Source organism: Triticum aestivum, chromosome 2A (assembly GCF_018294505.1).
Source record: "Triticum aestivum cultivar Chinese Spring chromosome 2A, IWGSC CS RefSeq v2.1, whole genome shotgun sequence".
In the NCBI taxonomy this organism is placed as follows: domain Eukaryota; kingdom Viridiplantae; phylum Streptophyta; class Magnoliopsida; order Poales; family Poaceae; genus Triticum; species Triticum aestivum.
Window position 1 is genome coordinate 677,781,555 of NC_057797.1, and position 20,996 is coordinate 677,802,550.

Below are 20,996 nucleotides of genomic sequence, written 5' to 3' on the forward strand. Positions count from 1 at the left end.
CCCCAAACTTTCAGAAACGACAACTTTGGTTTCTTGCCAAATCATAGTTCATAAGGCGTCGTCTCAACAGATTTTGATGGTGCCCTATTTAACGTGAATGCGGCCGTCTCCAAAGCATAACCCCAAAATGATAGCGGTAAATCAGTAAGAGATATCATAGATCGCACCATATCTAGTAAAGTACGATTACGACGTTTGGACACACCATTACGCTATGGTGTTCCGGGTGGCGTGAGTTGCGAAACTATTCCGCATTGTTTCAAATGTACACCAAACTCGTAACTCAAATATTCTCCTCCACGATCAGATCGTATAAACTTTATTTTCTTGTTACGATGATTTTCAACTTCACTCTGAAATTCTTTGAACTTTTCAAACATTTCAGACTTATGTTTCATTAAGTAGATATATCCATATCTGCTTAAGTCGTCTGTGAAGGTGAGAAAATAACGATATCCGCCACGAGCCTCAATATTCATCGGACCACATATATCTGTATGTATGATTTTCAACAAATCTGTTGCTCTCTCCATAGTACCGGAGAACGGCGTTTTAGTCATCTTGCCGATGAGGCACGGTTCGCAAGTACCAAGTGATTCATAATCAAGTGGTTCCAAAAGTCCATCAGTATGGAGTTTCTTCATGCGCTTTACACTGATATGACCTAAACGACAGTGCCACAAATAAGTTGCACTATCATTATCAACTCTGCATCTTTTGGCTTCAACATTATGAATATGTGTGTCACTACTATCGAGATTCAATAAGAATAGACCATTCTTCAAGGGTGCATGACCATAAAAGATATTACTCATATAAATAGAACAACCATTATTCTCTGATTTAAATGAATAACCGTCTCGCATCAAACAAGATCCAGATATAATGTTCATGCTTAACGCTGGCACCAAATAACAATTATTTAGGTCTAATATTAATCCCGAAGGTAGATGTAGAGGTAGCGCGCCGACTGCGATCACATCGACTTTGGAACCGTTTCTTCGTCCTTAGCCAATATTCGCTTAATCCGTAGTCCCTGTTTCGAGTTGCAAATATTAGCAACAGAACCAGTATCAAATACCCAGGTGCTACTGTGAGCATTAGTAAGGTACACATCAATAACATGTATATCACATATACCTTTGTTCACCTTGCCATCCTTCTTATCCGCCAAATACTTGGGGCAGTTCCGCTTCTAGTGACCAGTCTGCTTGCAGTAGAAGCACTCAGTTTCAGGCTTAGGTCCAGACTTGGGTTTCTTCTCTTGAGTAGCAACTTTCTTGCTGTTCTTCTTGAAGTTCCCCTTCTTCTTCCCTTTGCCCTTTTTCTTGAAACTAGTGGTCTTGTTGACCATCAACACTTGATGCACCTTTTTGATTTCTACCTCCGCAGCTTTGAGCATTGCGAAGAGCTCGGGAATAGTCTTATTCATCCCTTGCATATTATAGTTCATCACGAAGCTCTTGTATCTTGGTGGCAGTGATTGGAGAATTCTGTCAATGACGCAATCATCTGGAAGATTAACTCCCATTTGAATTAAGTGATTATTATACCCAGACATTTTGAGTATATGCTCACTGACAGAACTGTTCTCCTCCATCTTGCAGCTATAGAACTTATTTGAGACTTCATATCTCTCAATCCGGGCATTTGCTTGAAATATTAACTTCAACTCCTGGAACATCTCATATGCTCCATGACGTTCAAAACGTCGTTGAAGTCCCGGTTCTAAGCCGTAAAGCATGGCACACTGAACTATCGAGTAGTCATCAGCTTTGCTCTGCCAGATGTTCACAACATCTGGTGTTGCTCCAGCAGCAGGCCTGGTACCCAGCGGTGCTTCCAGGACGTAATTCTTTTGTGCAGCAATGAGGATAATCCTCAAGTTATGGACCTAATCCGTGTAATTTCTACCATCATCTTTCAACTTTGCTTTCTCAAGGAACGCATTAAAATTCAACGGAACAACAGCACGGGCCATTTATCTACAATCATACATAAACAAGCAAGATACTATCAGGTACTAAGTTCATGATAAATTTAGGTTCAATTAACCATATTACTTAAAGAACTCCCACTTAGATAGACATCCCTCTAATCCTCTAAGTGATTACGTGATCCAAATCAACTAAACCATGTCCGATCATCACGTGAGATGGAGTAGTTTCATTGGTGAACATTACTATGTTGATCATATCTACTATATGATTCACGCTCGACCTTTCGGTCTCCGTGTTCCAAGGCCATATATGTATATGCTTGGCTCATCAAGTATAACCTGAGTATTCCGTGTGTGCAACTGTTTTGCACCCGTTGTATTTGAATGTAGAGCCTATCACACCCAATCATCACGTGGTGTCTCAGCACGAAGAACTTTCGCAACGGTGCATACTCAGGGAGAACACTTCTTGATAATTATGTGAGAGATCATCTTATAATGCTACCGCCAATCAAAGCAAGATAAGATGCATAAAAGATAAACATCACATGCAATCAATATAAGTGATATGATATGGCCATCATCATCTTGTGCTTGTGATCTCCATCTCCGAAGCACCGTCATGATCACCATCGTCACCGGCGCGACACCTTGATCTCCATCGTAGTATCGTTGTCGTCTCGCCAATCTCATGCTTCCACGACTATCGCTACCGCTTAGTGATAAAGTAAAGCATTACAGCGCGATTGCATTGCATACAATAAAGCGACAACCATATGGCTCCTGCCAGTTGCCGATAACTCAGTTACAAAACATGATCATCTCATACAATAAAATTTAGCATCATGTCTTGACCATATCACATCACAACATGCCCTGCAAAAACAAGTTAGACGTCCTCTACTTTGTTGTTGCAAGTTTTACGTGGCTGCTACGGGCTTAAGCAAGAACCAATCTTACCTACGCATCAAAACCACAACGATAGTTTGTCAAGTTGGTGCTGTTTTAACCTTCGCAAGGACCGGGCGTAGCCACACTCGGTTCAACTAAAGTTGAAGAAACAACTGTCACCCGCAAGCCACCTATGTGCAAAGCACGTCGGGAGAACCGGTCTCGCGTAAGCGTACGCGTAATATCGGTCCAGGCCGCTTCGTCCAACAATACCGCCAAACCAAAGTATGACATGTTGGTAAGCAGTATGACTTATATCGCCCACAACTCACTTGTGTTCTACTCGTGCATATAACATCAACACATAAAACCTAGGCTCGGATGCCACTGTTGGGGAACGTAGTAATTTCAAAAAAAAAATCCTACGCACACGCAAGATCATGGTGATGCATAGCAACGAGAGAGGAGAGTGTGATCTACGTACCCTTGTAGATCGACAATGGAAGTTTAACTTGGTTGATGTAGTCGTACATCTTCATGGCCCGACCGATCAAGCACCGAAACTACGGCACCTCCGAGTTCTAGCACACGTTCAGCTCGATGACGATCCCCGTACTCCGATCCAGCAAAGTGTCGGGGAAGAGTTCCATCAGCACGACGGCGTGGTGACGATCTTGATGTACTACTGTCGCAGGGCTTCGCCTAAGCACTGCTACAATATTATCGAGGACTATGGTGGAAGGGGGCACCGCACACGGCTAAGAATATGATCACGTGGATCACCTTGTGTCTCTAGGGGTGCCCCTTGCCTCCGTATATAAAGGTTCAAAGTGGGGGGCTGGCCGGCCAAGAGGAGGCGCGCCAGGAGGAGTCCTACTCCCTCCGGGAGTAGGACTCCCCCCTTTCCTAGTTGGAATAGGATTCGCGGAGGGGGAAAAAAGGAGAGAGAGGAGGAAGGGGGGCCGGCCCCCTCTCCTTGTCCTATTCGGACCAAGGGGGGGAGGGGCGCGCGGCCCATCTCTGGCCACCTCTCCTCTCTTCCACTAAGGCCCACTAAGGCCCATATACCTCCCGGGGGGGTTTCGGTAACCTCCCGGTAATCCGGTAAAATCCCGATTTCACCCGGAACACTTCTGATATCCAAACATAGGCTTCCAATATATCAATATTTATTTCTCGACCATTTCGAGACTCCTCGTCATGTCCGTGATCACATCCGGGACTCCGAACTACCTTCGGTACATCAAAACGCATAAACTCATAATATAACTATCATCGAAACCTTAAGCGTGCAGACCCTACGGGTTCGAGAACAATGTAGACATGACCGAGACACGTCTCCGGTCAGTAACCAATAGCGGAACCTGGATGCTCATATTGGCTCCTACATATTCTACGAAGATCTTTATCGGTCAGACCGCATAACAACATACGTTGTTCCCTTTGTCATCGGTATGTTACTTGCCCGAGATTCGATCGTCGGTATCCTATACCTAGTTCAATCTCGTTACCAGCAAGTCTCTTTACTCGTTTTGTAATACATCATCCCGCAACTAACTCATTAGTTGCAATGCTTGCAAGGCTTAAGTGATGTACATTACCGAGAGGGCCCAGAGATACCTCTCCGACAATCGGAGTGACAAATCCTAATCTCGAAATACGCCAACCCAACATGTACCTTTGGAGACACCTGTAGAGCTCCTTTATAATCATCCAGTTACGTTGTGACGTTTGGTAGCACACAAAGTGTTCCTCCGGCAAACGGGAGTTGCATAATCTCATAGTCATAGGAACATGTATAAGTCATGAAGAAAGCAATAGCAACATACTAAACGATCGGGTGCTAAGCTAATGGAATGGGTCATGTCAATCAGATCATTCATCTAATGATGTGATCCTGTTAATCAAATAACAACTCTTTGTCCATGGTTAGGAAACATAACCATCTTTGATTAACGAGCTAGTCAAGTAGAGGCATACTAGTGACACTCTGTTTGTCTATGTATTCACACATGTATTATGTTTCCGGTTAATACAATTCTAGCATGAATAATAAACTTTTATCATGATATAAGGAAATAAATAATAACTTTATTATTGCCTCTAGGGCATATTTCCTTCACCAGGGTGGCACCCATCGAGCCTAGGTGCAAGGGTCCCTTTGTGATGGCGGAGATAGCTCAAGTGTTGCACAAATTTGGCCTATGGATGTAGCCGGTGCTCGATACTTGCTCGGTGTGACCCTCCTTCAATGTACTTAGTTGGCTAGTCGGTGTAGGCGTAATGCTGGTTGTCGGCATCGACGCTTCTGCTGTTGCCTTTGTGTTGTTCTGCCTGGTGCCTTGTATCTTCCTTTCCGCTTGCTTTGCATCTCTGTTGTATTGTGGTGCCCTTGTAATCCTGGCCGGTTGATGGCTTTGTTAATTCAAAGTTGGGCTATGTTCGAGCTCTTCTCGGGCTCGGCTGGCGCCTTTTCTCTAAGAAAAATGAAGTGTACCAATTGTACTCGAATGTTCTTTTCCATCGTTTTGTATTTTTTCTATGTTTAATTTGTACAAGTTCATATTATTATTATTTTTAGATCGCAACTTTGACTTGCTAACTTTTTTTTGCTTCATAGTATTCTTATTTTTTACCCATAACATTTGGTTCTACCGCTCTATATAAATGCACAATTTGATAAAATGAGATATCAACTTTCAGATGTTGGTAAGTAGAAGATCTCCCTGCATGTGCTATGACTTAAGAGTACATGAAAATAGGACAAGGCCCAATTATTGTGTGGCCCCATTGTTATTGGATGTAGATTGGTGCGCCATGCACTGCGAGTCTTCAATGCTTGTGCTTCTTAACGTTTTCTATATAAAGTGACCTACAATCTATTTATAGTCTGAAGCACTTCGTCCAACACTTCAAGTTTGGTGATTGCTTATTCGAGTGTTCTGTAAGCACTGAGAGTAAGCCGAGAAGAGGAAGAAAGAGAGATCTTGAGAGCGCTAGGAATGGGAATATGGAGGAAACCCAGACTTATTTGTTTTCACCTCTAGTGTTGGAGGTACAAATATTATATTTAGTGTTTTCCCCACGCCTTCCATTCCTGTGGTTCTTGAGCACTCCTTCCTCTTCCCTTCTTCTTGCGGAATAGATTAATGCATAAATCATAAATATGTGTGCACATACTTAGACAATCTGAGATCTAGAAGACTAGTCGAGAGAGCCTGAGAGCAGTGGAAACGTGGCACATGGAGGAAACTCTAAAGGGAACGGATGAAGTTGCAGCCGTCGTATCATTTTCACCACTGATGGGTAGAGCATTTAAGACAGCTGATTCAACCTCCACTTTTGAGCCGTGAGGTGTAGATTCTGCACATGGAAATGACAACAGAAAACTTGCTCCGTGAGAAATCACAATGTCCACACAGATTTAACCAAACAAATCAGATGATTACATAAAATTAATCTTTTAGGTGTTACTAGGTGAATATTTGTTACTGGACTTCTGAGACATGATTTTTATTAAAACCTCAAAAGGCTACTTTTCCAAGACACGATTCATGATTCGGAAATTAAATGCATAACCAAATGATATGGTAAAACATTATAGTATGACGATCAACTCAAATAGGATGATGAAACAAATATGAGCGCGTGAGGGGAAAATGATATTTTATCGCGAGTGATGAATCTTGAACAAAAGGGGTATTGGCTTTTTAGTTTTTAAGACCACCGCCACACCCGAGAGCCAGGGGTATTGGCTTCAGTGGTTCATATTTGAAAAACTTATGAGCATAAACTAAAATAAAGGACTAAAGCACCTAAATAGTTGCATCAGTTGAGTGGTCAATGGAGTTCATTTCATTCTCTATGGAGAGGTCAACTGCGTACATTTATATCAGTTGAGTTTTCAAGAAAAACAATCAATTCAACTAAATGAATGGTGCATGTCAATCTGGTGATCGCAAAATCATGTATAGAGTGGCCGCCTATTACTCTCTACTTCTATTGATCACTCCCCACTCTCTGCCGTTTGGATTTTACTAGGAAAAATCATGATCGAAGGAATACATCCAAGCGCGGACAGAACACTTCATCTTAGTTTACTACAGTAGAATCTAACCAAATTGCTAGCAGTTCATACTTAGAGCATACACTTTGGGCACTTTCTTCACAATATTCAGACATCATTGCCATCACAAATTCACATGAAAATACCAAGGGCCCTTTATTCTAATTTCTTCCTAAACTTTGGCACTTTATCTCTGTGCTAAGTGGTGAATCCAGCCGGTGGATATTGAGGTTCTGCAATGGATGTAGAAAGTTCCTTTTTGGAATCTTAAGATGTTCACACTAACTCCCACCCCACTAAAGTAGGTACCGTGCATTTGTCTCCAAGTTCATACGTCAGGTGCTGATTGCTCGGATTGTTGAAGCCCCGGATTTAGCTAGCATGTACCATGTCAATCTCCGGATGCTTATGAGACCATAGACAGATCGAAGGACTCTGAGTCCATGCAGCAGAGTGAGGAAGAGCTGAGCGATTCTCACCTGCTGATTCGATGTTCACTGACATTCTTGCATGCATAACCCTTCTTGACCTACATGAGGAATACATCAGTCCTGGAGTACCACACATTGGTGAAGCAGAGGCCAAACTACAAGGTTGTAACTGGGAACTACTTTAACGGGTGGAAGAAGTACCATACTCTCTTCAAGACCTCGTTCTTCCTTTGTGTCCGAACTTTGTTCCGAAAATACGGTGATTCAGTGTGTTGGGTCTGGGGCGAAGCCAGGATTTGGACATATGGGGGTCGAGCCTGTTTGGTAAACTATCATAATCTTATTGTATTGTGTCGTTTTGGCGCTATGAAAACATGCAACATTTTTATTACTTAAAAAACATACCTCTACAGTTGCTAATAAGATAAAAATATCAATAATTTCATCAAAAGAGAACTTAGCTGCCCCTTTCAAGTTTCAATGTAGACTATATCATGCAATTCCAAAGCAAGCCACCCTCCATTTTACTTCGAATTAATCTTTTTTAGGGTTACTTTGAATTAATCTTGAACATTTTCTTAATATATGATGAACATTTTGGGAAAAATATAAATATATGAGTTGAAAATTTTCGAATATGAATTGAACATTTGTAATATACTTTAAACAATTTTCAAATACACATTGAACATTTGTGTAATATATCACAGAACAAATTTCAACAACATAGGGAATACTTTATATTCATAGTACAATTTGTAATATATGATGAATATTTTATAATGGATGATGAACTTTTTGTAATATACCGTGAACATTTCCTAAATATACAATGAACATTTTGGTAACACGGAATGAAATTTATATAATACAGAGAAAAACATAAAAAATAAAAAATAAAAGAATAGAAATATAAATAGAAACAAAAAATAAAAAAGAAATAAAGGACCAGAAAAGAGAAACCGAAAAAAAAGAAATAACGAACGAAAAACCTGAAGCAGCAACGCGCAGCATGCGCTTCCGTGAACTAGCCGGCCCACCCGCGGGCGCTGCGGGCATTTCCTCGAGGATTTGCCGCCCGCGGAATTGGAAAACCCTATTCGCCGCTCGCTGCAGCGACACGAGATACAGCCGGCCCACTTCCAGATTACACAGTGCGTCCAACCGGTTTTGCTATTTTACAGTCGAGTGTTTTTCAATTCGTCGTCAATCAAATCCGTGTCCGTCTGTTCTCACGCAGAGATTCGTGTTGATTTTTTTCTTCGTGCTGGCGTTCCACTTGTTTGGGTTGATGGGTGTTGGTTTCTCGGGTTTGGTTTTCCTGTCTCAGCCCGTTACCGCCCCCGGCCCGGCACTGTCTCCACTTTCATCTGGAGGGTTCTGTTTTGATAAGGCAAGGAGAAGGGAATGAGCTCGAGCAGCGGAGGAGAGGAGGCGATTTCTTATGTTCATGGCGATTCCGAGCTATTCCACCGCTCGATTTCGATTTCTCCTCCCTTTTCTCTTCGATCCCCGCTGCCGCGGTCGGTTGTCCTTGCCTCTCGTGTTTCCCTGTGTGCTTTTGTTTGTGTTGTGGCTGTGTAGTTCCGGATCTAGGTAAGTTTTGGATCCATGGATCCATGGTTCATCTATTCTTGGTGTTGTCGGTGGATCCGTGGTAGGTGCATGTTGCTGTCGTGTTTGTTTCTAGTCCGCCATGCCTAGCGCTCCATTTCCCATCCTTCTGCTCGCCTGAGTTATGTAGGAGCTTGTTGTATGTGGGGGTTCTAATCCATCTGCTTGTTGTGGTCCTATTCTCCCATGCTTGTAGATGTGGAGACAGGCGTAGGTTGTTTATTCTGATGTAGATATAGAGGTAGGGGAAGTTATAGTTGCAGCGGTGGTTAGCCCTATCAATTTTATTTCTGCCGGCCTGGGTGTCTGTTCCTTTGTCATTAGATGTAGTTGCAGATGATCTAGCCTGATTTCTGCCTGCTTATGCAGTTTAGTTGTATTTGCTGTTAGCTGCTGCCTGCTGATGTTTGCTGTTGTAGTCCCTGGAATTCATTATGATTTTTTGTGTTAGATGTAGGTGTTCATTTCCCCCGGTACCTGAATCTCTCTGAATTTGTGTGTACTAGGCTGCAGTGTTGTTGTAGTGTCAGTCCAGGAATCTCTCTGAATTGCATGCTTCTTTACAGTGTATATTTACTCCAGACTTGAAGTGTAACTTACCCCTAGAATTACAGTGTATCCCCATCCAGAATTGCGGTGTAATTTAACCCATAATTACAGTGTAACTTACCCCATAATTGTAGTGCATTTACAGTGTATCCCGATGCTTCTTTATTTGTTGTTACTCTGGAATTTGTCCTAGTAGTACTGTGTATTTTCCCCCTAATTACAGTGTAATCCTGATGCTTCTTTCTTCAGTGTAAATTTTGCTATAATTACTGTGTAATATGTCCGTAGAATTACACTGTAGGTTACCCTGCAATTACAGTGCAATATACCGTAATTAGCGTGTGTTTTTGTGCTTTTTTATTTGTAATTACTGTGTATTTTGTCCTAGAATTACTGTATAATATTTTCCCCCATTACAGTGTAATTCTCATGTGTCGTAGAATCACACTGTAGGTTAGCCTGCAAGTACAGTGTAATATACCATAATTACATTGTTTTTTTCGTGCTTCTTTATTTTGTAATTACTGTGTAATTTTCCCTAGAATTACTGTGTAATATTTCCCCCCATTACAGTGTAATTATCATGCTTCTTTCAGTGTAAATTGCAGTGTATATTTTTTCAGTGTAATACTGCGCCAGTTTCTTTGTTATTTACATTGTATTTTTTATCAGATGTTTTGCATGCATTCATGTGGTTTTGCACTGTAATATCCCCCATTCTTACTATATAATTTATCTTCAGTTCTTGGCAGTGTACTTCCTCTACCTTTTCATTGTAAGTTGCCCTAATTATTGTGTATTTTTAGTTTTTTACTCAGAGTTTCACTGTATTTAGGTTGGTTTTTACACTGTATTTAAGTGATTCTTCCACTATATTAATATGCCCCCATTACTCTATAATTCCCCTGATTGCTGCCTTTCAATGTATTATTTGTTGTGAGATTTCCCTTGTAATTGAGCCCCTTACTCTATAATTTTCAGCTTTCTTTAATTTTCTTTCGTCTGTCATGTATTATGTTTTGTTAGGTTTAGGTCAATGTGGAGACTACGGGAAGTCTCTCACAATGATGTTTTGGTAGTTTCTTCTATTGAGAGGGCTGATTCTTTGAATGATCCTTTTGTGCCTAATGACTTTGTGGAAGATGGTTCTAATGCTATGTCTTTGGTAGTTATTTTTGTCTTGTTCTCTACTTTCATTTTCGTTTTTATTCTTTCTTTCTATTTATTAAAATTTCTGTTTGTTGACTGAATTATTGTTTAGGATCTTTCTAGTGATGATAGAGGTTTTGATAAAACTATTTTCAATTTCTATGTGAATCATGTGAGTCTTTCTGATCTAGTTACAATTAATGACTTATCTTTTTTATTCACAAGAATTACAATGTAATTTAGCCTAAAATTACAGTGTAGTATGCCCCTAGTATTACAGTGTAATGTATCCAAAAATTTCATTGCAATCCCCATGCTTCCTTTATGTAATTGCAGTGTAATATACCCTAGAATTGCAGTGTAATTTAGCCCAGGTTTTAGTGTAATCCCAATGCTTCATTTTTTTAAATGACAGTGTAATTTTCCCAGAATTACAGTGTAAACTCCATGCTTCATTTATGTAATTATAGTGTAATTTTCCCCATAATTACAGTGTAAACTTCATGCTTTATTTATGTAATTATAGTGTAATTATTCCCCGAATTGCAGTGTAAATTTTCCTAGAAATTCAGTATAATTTTTCTTCTTTAAACAAAGTAGTGTAATTTTCCCGATGAACCTCTGTATTACTTGGTATTTGGGCTTCATTCTTGTTCAGATTTGCTTGAATTACAGTGGATTTTAACTCTGCTTTGTGTGATTATCCTGTGTAGTCTCTTGGTTATTATCATTGTAATCCACTAGTGTGATTATTCATTTCTTCACTGTCCATGTGTACCAGCACTGTAACAAGCTCTACTTTTGATTGTCAATATTAATGCATTCATCTGATAGGACTTGTGTTCTTTATGCTGATAGGTCTGTCTCTGTATTCATGACTTCATCTGAACTTGCATGTATCTCTCTACTTATTCTGTTCAGCTTTTGCTTGAATTTCCGGTGAATTTTAACTCTTTGAATTACAATGTAATACCTCTTAATTTCTCTGTAATTTCCACTATATTTGTAGTGTAATATTCCCCAGGATTACATTGTAATATACATACCCCAAATTTATATTGTAATATCCCCCGGAATTACATTGTAATTCTGAATTGTATTAAATAATGCTGGAATACAGTGTAATATTCCCCCAGTTTTCATTGTATGTCATGTAGGTATTACACTGGAATTCATCTCATTTTTTCCATGAATGTCATGAGTTGTCTAACTCTGTAATTTCCCCTGAGTTCATGTTAGCTACATTGCCCTGTATCGCAGCAAAGATTTTTTCATGTGTACTACAACACAACTTTTTTCATGTAATTTCCTCATGGTTCATGTTACCTACATTGCCCTATACTGCAGCAAAGTTTTTTTTCATGTGTACATTACACTGGAATTCATGTTGGTGTAGTGTTTTGACAGTGAAATATTAACAGTTTTACCTTCCGACAGTTAGAATTTTTCCCCTGACGATTCCAAAATTCTCACTAGATTGTATGATGGTTTTTTTGCAGGCTAGTTCATGTAGCAGGTGTATGTAGAGCAGCAGGGTGAGGAAAAACATGGAAGAGTTCAATAGAAGTGTGATCAAAAGGAGTAGGACATTTCGTGAGCTGTGGACCGTCTCTTGGATGATCTTCCTTTGTCCACCACCAATTATTCAGATATGTTCTTCCCCCTTGCTTCTCTCCAGGTACTTGCCCCTCTGATGTGCCTCTCTGACTTGTTTTTGTTCTTCCTTCTTCTCACTCCCTCTCTCCCATGACGCCTCTCTGATGTTTTTCTACTCTTTCTTCTCATTTCCCCTCTCCCATGGGCCATGGCGCCTCCCAGATGACTTGTGTGATGCAAGTTAAAGGAGGGTCCTGGGAGACGCCAGTATTCTGATGAATTTTGTTCCTTTTCTTTGTCAGGTGATTTGTTGTCCAGGAAAGGAAAAAAGAGCGTGGGCAACGGTCCAGGAGGGTTTGGTGATAGTTGCCTTGTTTTGTTTCGGTTATTAGTTAGAACCGGGTCAGATTTTAGCCACACGACCCCTTTTTTGGAAATACAAGCATACAATTGTCCATGGTATTTGGACATAGGTGTCAGCACTTGATTTATCAGGAAATTGACTATAATATAGTGCTTTTTACCTTTGTATTGGATGACTTTCTCTGTTATTTAACATGTTTACCTCTGACCCGGGTTTGATGTTTACCCCCGACCTGTTTAGGCGTTCTTTTTTGCTTTCTGTTGATTTTTCTGCTCATAGAGGTGTAATGTGTTGATTGGTCAAGAAATTTGACTGTTTTCGAATTGAAAAACAGTCAAATGTCAAATAGACAGTCCCATTGGAAAACCCTATTCGCCGCTCGCTGCGGTGAACTGTCGGGCAATCGCACAGAGCAGCGACACGAGATACAGCCGGCCCACTTCCAGATTACACAGTGCGTCCAACCGGTTTTGGGAATCTTCTAGAAGGTTCCCTGAACCGGGTTTTTCCCTGTTTTGTTTCTTTTCTGGTTCGGCTTTCTATGGTTTTTTTCTTTTTTCTTTTTCTTTTTTCTGTTCCTATGTATTTTTTATCTTTTTTGTTCAACTTTTTTCCTTTTTCAAAAAGTGTTCACAAATTTCAAAAATAATTGCCTTTTAAGAAAAAATCGTCAAAATGACTATAAATGTTTCTGTTCGCAAAGTTTGTTAAAAATGTTCAAAATTCAAAAAATATTAAAATTTAAAAATTGTTCTCATTTTAAAATTTGTTCAAAAATTCAGAATTTGTTTGAAAATTTCAAAAATGTTCTAATTTCTAGATTTTGTTTCTGTTTTCAAAAAGTTGCATGTTTTCAAAAAAATTCGGAAACTTAATAATTGCTCTGAAAATTTGTCCGCAATGTTAACTTTTTGTTCTCATGTTTTCAAATTTAGTTCATGTTGTTCTTTTTTTCAAAAGTGTGGAGTTCAAAAATTGTTCAGAATTTTAATTTTTGTTCTCATTGTTTCAAAAAAAATTTAGAATTTCAGAATGTGTTCCAATATTTCAAACATTGTTTGTCTTTGCAAAAAAGTTATCATTCTTAGAAAAATGTTCACAGATTCAAAATATGCTTGCGTATTTTTTTTTTTTTGCAGATTTCCATTTCTTTTCATGTTTCCTAATTTTGTTTGGAGTTTTGAAAAGTGTTTCCATTTTGAAGAATTGTTCAAATATTAAAAGAATGTTTGGTATTTCGAAATTTATTCAAATTTTAAAAAAATGCGGAATAAAAAAGGTTTGGAATTCCAAAAATTATTTTCATCTCCGAAAGAATATTCGGCATTTAAATTTTATTTCCAAATTTTTCAAGAAACGTTCGATAATGTGTAAAGATTATTTTAAATGTGGCTCTTAGGTGAGAACTTAAACACATAACATTTCCATTAAATTGAAAGTAGCTGACGGCTCGAGTGACTAGTGGCATAGGTTCTAGACCCGTAAGTCGGTTGTTCGATTCCTGGCATCGTCTCACTTTTTTCTACCATTTTTACTTCGCGCTTTCCTTTCATTCGTTGTCAGTGGACCGCCCAGTCACGGGGTCCTTTGTGCGTCTGCGTGTCGTTGGACGTAAAGAGGGTCCAATAGAAGCTCCCACCAAATACTTCTAATCACCTCACGATCTCGCTAACTACCACTACGTCCTAAAGAATTTCTCGATCGTTAGGGCCTCTTTTTTTGCGGGCAATATAAAGAGCTTTATTCAAACGAAGGCGTTCTCCTGTCAGTCAGCCAATAGGGTAGTCAAGAGGAAGCCGGGAGTGTCCTCAAGCCAGCTATCAGTCACATTCAACGTGCAAGCACGCTTGGCACATAGATGTGCTGGGACGTTTGCTAACCGGATTACATGCTGAATTGCAAAAAGAGAAATCATTAGCAAGCTCTCCAATTTCAACTAAGATAGAAGCCACAATCAAACAAGAATCGTGACGAGTGTTCCAGAGATCAAGCATCTCCAGGTAGTCCACCTCCGTTATCGCATGCAGTGGCGGAGGACGAAACTTTTTTAAGGTGGGGCGAACTCTTAAGCGTTGTTCGCACACGAACACGTCACCGTGTACCCTCGACGCCGGGGGTGATGCACCGCAGCCGAAGGAGACCTGCCGGAAGCGCGGTACGCAAGACAATCCGGCGGGCGCTTTTGAGGACCCGAAACCCCACACGCCCGGAAGGGACCCCGTCAGGGAGTGCGGCGGCTATGGGCTGCCCTAGGTCGACCTGATCGCCCCTAGGGCCTCGAGGTTCGCCGCCATACGATGAAGAAGAACGAACGAAGAACGAGGAAGAAGAAGAACAAGGGAGAAGGAAAAGTAAAGGTAAAAGATGTAGGTAGATTTGTTCGATTGTGTGTTGTTCAATCGGCCGTCATCCCCAACATATATAAGAGGCGGCTGGACTTCCCGTACAAGCAAAGGATTTATCTAGATTTTCCTTACAAGAAAATTACATCAATTCACGTCCTAGAATCCTAGTTCTGGTCCCACTCGGATTCAGCCCGAATCTGGTCCAATCTTCTGTCTTGCTCCTTGCGTGGGCTGTGGAATCTGCATATGACTTCCGATGGAGACGGTTCAGATATCAATTATGTGTGCTTCGACGAGGCCAACAATCCGTATGTTGATCACTTTTCCAAATAAGGCCATACCTGGTCGGATTGGCCTCGACAGTTTCTACTGTTCACGGCGGCAAGCTTTCCCGGCAAGGTTACTGTTCACGGCGGCAAGCTTTCCCCGGCAGGTTACTGTTCACGGCGGCAAGCTTTCCCCGGCAAGGTTACTGTTCACGGCGGCAAGCTTTCCCCGGCAAGGTTACTGTTCACAACGGCAAGTTTTCACACCGGCAAGCTTCTCCGCCGGCAAGGTTTTACCCCGGCAAGGTTTCATTCAGCCGACAAAGGCCGAATACTTTCTCACTCAGGGCCGGCCCGCAAAGTGTTGCCTCTAACTTTTGCATATGAATCTGGATTCGTGACCATGCCAAAATCTGGTGTCAACACATGCCCCCCTGTTTTTGGGCAAAGCTTGTGTGCCGAAAAATAACTTGCATGATGTTGGTTCTAAGGACGATGTCAACACTCCATCGTCCATTCTGCATCTTCTTAGGACGGTAAGTATATATCGTCCATTACTATGTAAACTTCATTCAAAGCACATATAGCCGAAATAAACAAATGAAATGACAAATCAAGTATTTCGGCCCTTTTGATCAACAACAAACTTGTAGCTAATCAAATGTATAATGATTTGGCAATACCCTTTCATGATGTAAGAAATTATATTGCATCCATGGATTATAGTAAGTCCATTGAGGGTAACCAATCATACCTGATGCCGAATTCCATGGCATAGGCATCAATGACATAGTTGAAGAATATGGATAATGTGTGGAACGAAGATGTTGAAACCTTCGGCTTGGTCCTTCATAGTTTTCACTCTTTTCCTTCTTCATCTTTGCCGCACGTCGTGTAATGGATGCTTTCACATAATTCTTATTTTGAGCACTTCCTTTGGGAACCCATGCCATGTTCCTTTCTTCAAGTTCATGTGCACTAAGTTTTTGTAGTTCCCTCTTTTGCCAATAGGATAAGACGAGTGGGCATCTCGGCTGTGATTCTGTTTTGACAAATGGCAATTCCTTTTTGGCCTTGTGCACTCTCAACTTCTTTTCTTCAGATTTGGCACTTCGACTCTCAATAATTGGTCGCTTTGTCTCATTGTCTTTAGTAGCCAATGTCAACACATTAATTGGCTCTTTTTCATTTGAGATCAAATCTGAAGTAGCACACTTACGGCCATCTATTTTCACGCGGTAGACTTGCTTGACCACCTATTTTTTCATCCATGGTGTCCGGACCGATTCCTTATAATTGAAACAGTCTTTATGTGACTGTTCAAATGTTGATCTTCTCGGAGCCGCATAATATTGGTGAGATATTCTAAAATAAGATGGAGAATGTGCCCTTGTATCATACCTGTCCCATGATGAATATGGATCTACATGAGCATAGGGAGGCATCCACAGCATTGGCATTGGCGGCCCAAAATAAGGATATGAATATGTTGCATTGAAACTCTCACTTTGCCAATACCGATCCTTGGATTTGCGCCTAGGGGGCGATCTTGATGCTTTTGCATTAGTTGGCCGATAAGCACTGCTCTCCTCACTTATCTTCTGATATTTTTCCAATAGTTGCGCGAAAGTGAATTTCGACTTTTTACCTTTGTGCTTACGTCGGCTTTTGTTTTCTTTGTCTGTGCTTGCACCGATCTTTGGATTTTCTTGTTGCCCCCCAGTCCTTGGTGTCTTCATTGTAGCTTCGATGGAATTCTCGCCCTCAAGATTATGTTCATTATGCTCTTCAACAACTTCTTTACTTGAAAACTTGATCCCATCACCTGCAGTTTTTACCTTCTCTTTAAATGAATCGGCTTGAAGCAGCCGATGCAAAAACCTTTTACCATCGGGACCAATTGGAATAGAATCATCATCTTTTGGTGTCTCAACAAATTTCAATCGTCCTTTATCAATGGCCGATTTAACTATTTGATGAAACATGTTGCAATCCTCAATACTATGCTTGAATGAATCATGCAACTTACAATAAATTCGTCCTTGGATAGATGGCTTGACATGGTGATCAAGAATTCTAATGTAATTATTTTTCAACAATAAATTGAAGATTTGATCACACATGTTTGAATCAAAGGTATACATTTTGTTTTCCAGTCGATCTTGGTGTGCGAACGGCTTTGGAGGTAAGCAAATGAATGGTTCAGATTTAGAATCTTCCCATTCGGCTATACATTGTGTTTTGCACTCTATCTCCAATGTCTTTGGATAAGATATAATATTAGCATCGGATTTCTCAAAATAATTTAACCTTGGCTTTATATTTCTGAAACAAAAATAGTTAAAACACACATGTCTCAATTGAGACCATGCGTAAGCCAAGTATGAAGCAAGCAAAGCTACCCAACTAGATATGAACTCTAAATAAAGCAATGGGATAAGCTTTGGCTTCAATAATAAGTCACTATCGGTCTCTTCGAATGGTACAATGTATTGACCGATATGCTTTGTAACAATTTTGTTGCTAACAAGTAAATTACCCTTCATCATTGGTCTTTCAAAATTACTTACGAGATTTTTTCTAATAGATGCATCAAAAATAAAGCTGTGACCAAATCTAAAAATAGGCAAATCACTTGCTAGACATACCTCTTCATACACGCTGGGAGAGCATGATGGTTGTGATACTTGAATAATACTTTGCTCCACTTTTAAATGACTCTCCAATGCCTTGGCGTCCTTTTTTTCTTCAATAAATTCGGTACACATACTATTTGATTCGGCTTTTTTAACAACCGAATTAACTTTGTCATCCGAATCACCACTTTTTCTTTCTTTAATTCGCAAGGTTGCTTGTTCTTGTCTAAATTCAGCAAACATTGTAGCTAGGCTATCTTTAAGCTTTTTTCGACCAATTTCTGCCCAATCTTCATCGGATTGCCCCCCAATACTTTGAGACGCTTTCGACAATGGTGTGTTGCCAAAATTCTGTAATTGTGCCGGGGCAACGTGATATGCTACGTTACTAGGTAAAGACACTTGCATGGTAGAATTCTTACTTATTCGGCAATGAGCATGAAGGTGCGGAGCCGAATTATGAACATCTACAATTGTATATGGTGCCGAAAAATTAGTAGCATGAGGTGTAGCATACGATGTTTGAGGGTAATTGGCCGAATAACTAGTAGTAGCATGCTATCCACCGGCATGTTTGGATTAACATGTTGCAAATTAGTTGCCGATGAATAAAAAGGTGAAACACTTTCTTCTATGCTATTGGAAATTTTAACATCAGGTGTTTCAAATCGATTAACCGAACCCATCGTGTTGTTCATCGGCATATGGATTTGTGGGGTTGCCGATGCATGAGGGTTGGGATACATATGTTGCATGTTGCTAAAATTATATGAAGTAGAATCATGGAGATTTTGTTGCATCGGCCCTTGCACATAATTAGATGCATGATTGATAAATATAGGGCTAGCCGATACATTATGCTCATCAGATGATCTAGCAACAACATACGCATTATTTTCATCTACATATGTGAATTGGGTATTCATATTACCTTTGTAGATTGCAAACCCTAGATGACGATCTCTTTGTAGCAAGAACGGGCCGGAGACCGTTCAAAGCTTCGTCCCCAGCGGAGTCGCCAAAAAGTGTGTTCGCACACGAACACGTCACCGTGTACCCTCGACGCCGGGGGTGATGCACCGCAGCTCACGTCGAAGGAGACCTGCCGGAAGCGCGGTACGCAAGACAATCCGGCGGGCGCTTTTGAGGACCCGAAACCCCACACGCCCAGGAGGGACCCCGTCAGGGAGTGCGGCGGCTATGGGCTGCCCTAGGTCGACCTGATCGCCCCTAGGGCCTCGAGGTTCGCCGCCCTACGATGAAGAAGAACGGACGAAGAACGAGGAAGAAGAAGAAGAAGGGAGAAGGAAAAGTAAAGGTAAAAGATGTAGATAGATTTGTTCGATTGTGTGTTGTTCAATCGGCCGTCACCCCCAACATATATAAGAGGCGGCTGGACTTCCCGTACAAGCAAAGGATTTATCTAGGTTTTCCTTACAAGAAAATTACATCAATTCACGTCCTAGAATCCTAGTTCTGGTCCCACTCGGATTCAGCCCGAATCTGGTCCAATCTTCTGTCTTGCTCCTTGCGTGGGCTGTGGAATCTGCATATGACTTCCGATGGAGATGGTTCAGATATCAATTATGTGTGCTTCGACGAGGCCAACAATCCGTATGTTGATCACTTTTCCAAATAAGGCCATACCTGGTCGGATTGGCCTCGACAGTTTCTACTGTTCACGGCGGCAAGCTTTCCTGGCAAGGTTACTGTTCACGGCGGCAAGCTTTCCCCGGCAGGTTACTGTTCACGGCGGCAAGCTTTCCCCGGCAAGGTTACTGTTCATGGCGGCAAGCTTTCCCCGGCAAGGTTACTGTTCACAGCGGCAAGTTTTCACACCGGCAAACTTCTCCGCCGGCAAGGTTTTACCCCGGCAAGGTTTCATTCAGCCGACAAAGGCCGAATACTTTCTCACTCAGGGCCGGCCCGCAAAGTGTTGCCTCTAACTTTTGCATATGAATCTGGATTTGTGACCATGCCAAAATCTGATGTCAACAAGCGTAACTCTTTTTTTATGCAAAACCAAAATTGACTATGCCAAATATTTCATTTTTTCAATTGTCGTACACAATTCATTTTTTCAATTGTGATGGTAAAGCTTTATTCATCACAAAAAATGCCATCACTGCATGGCAATTGTAGATTGTCAGACCTTTTTCCTTTCCGTTCGTTGCCTTCTAGCCGTCGGCCTCACGCTGCAGCATGCTCCTGCTGGACCCCGGAAACACAAGTACGCGATCACGTCCACGCTGGCTCTTGCTGGTCGTCGGCCACCCACGCGCGCTCGGCCCTCTGCTGTCCGCCGCGAATGCAGGTCGCTGTGGCAAATTTTTGTGTTTTGACTTTTTTTTGAAACCTATTCGAGATTTGATCCTAGTTTGAATTTTTTTTGAGTTCTGACCCTTTTGCTACCGCTAGAGTCATGGCGATAGGCTAACAGCCTACCGCCAGGGACTTTGGTGGTAGGAAACATCGCTACCGCCAATCGGGCTGGCGGTAGCCTACACAACCCTACCATCAAGATACTTGGCGGTAGGCACGAACATGCACTGTGTTCAATACTTAGGAGGTTTTTGACGGTAGGGCATGCAACCCTACCGCCAGGGACCATGGCGGTAGGCTGTTATACCCTATCACCATGGTCTCTGGCGGTAGCAAAATGATCAGATCTTGAATTTTTTTCAAATTAAGGTCAAATATCGAATAGGTTTTAGAAAAGAGTCAAAACACGAAATTTAGCCCGTGCTGGCTGCTAGGGTTCCTGACGAGGGGAAAGCCTGGCGTGTGGACAAACGTAGGACTCGATGCCTGGATCGAGCGAGGCTGGTTTCTTAAGGCCCAATAAGCTGTCCAGGTTGTTGCAATTTTCCACTACGGCCCAAAAACTTTTCACGGTGAATTTTAACCGGCTTTATTCTTTTAGCGATCGATCAGGAGTATGTGTATAACGGAATCGCCAAAAAAAATCAAGGACCTCGCCCTACCGGGAGCTCATGCGTGTACCTCGAAGTTTGGCAAAAACATCACTCAGCGCCATTGCCTCCGCAATATGAGGATCCGTAACCCCATGTATGGCTTGCACCATGCACCCAACAGTCTATTGCTAGACCTTGCAACTCCGCCTGCACCGGCAGTAGTCGTGTCAATGGA

The 20,996-nt window shown here is 41.3% G+C and overlaps 1 long non-coding RNA gene and 1 pseudogene across 1 annotated transcript; both read left to right on the forward strand.

Annotated features, from left to right (window-relative positions):
• Positions 1-5,113: 5,113 nt before the first annotated feature.
• Positions 5,114-8,057, forward strand: LOC123191835 (glutathione S-transferase TCHQD-like; annotated as a pseudogene).
• Positions 8,058-8,581: 524 nt separating this feature from the next.
• On the forward strand, positions 8,582-12,823 carry LOC123190161 (uncharacterized). Its single transcript, XR_006496203.1, has 2 exons — positions 8,582-12,317; positions 12,538-12,823. It is a non-coding gene; the product is annotated as an uncharacterized lncRNA (long non-coding RNA).
• Positions 12,824-20,996: the final 8,173 nt, after the last annotated feature.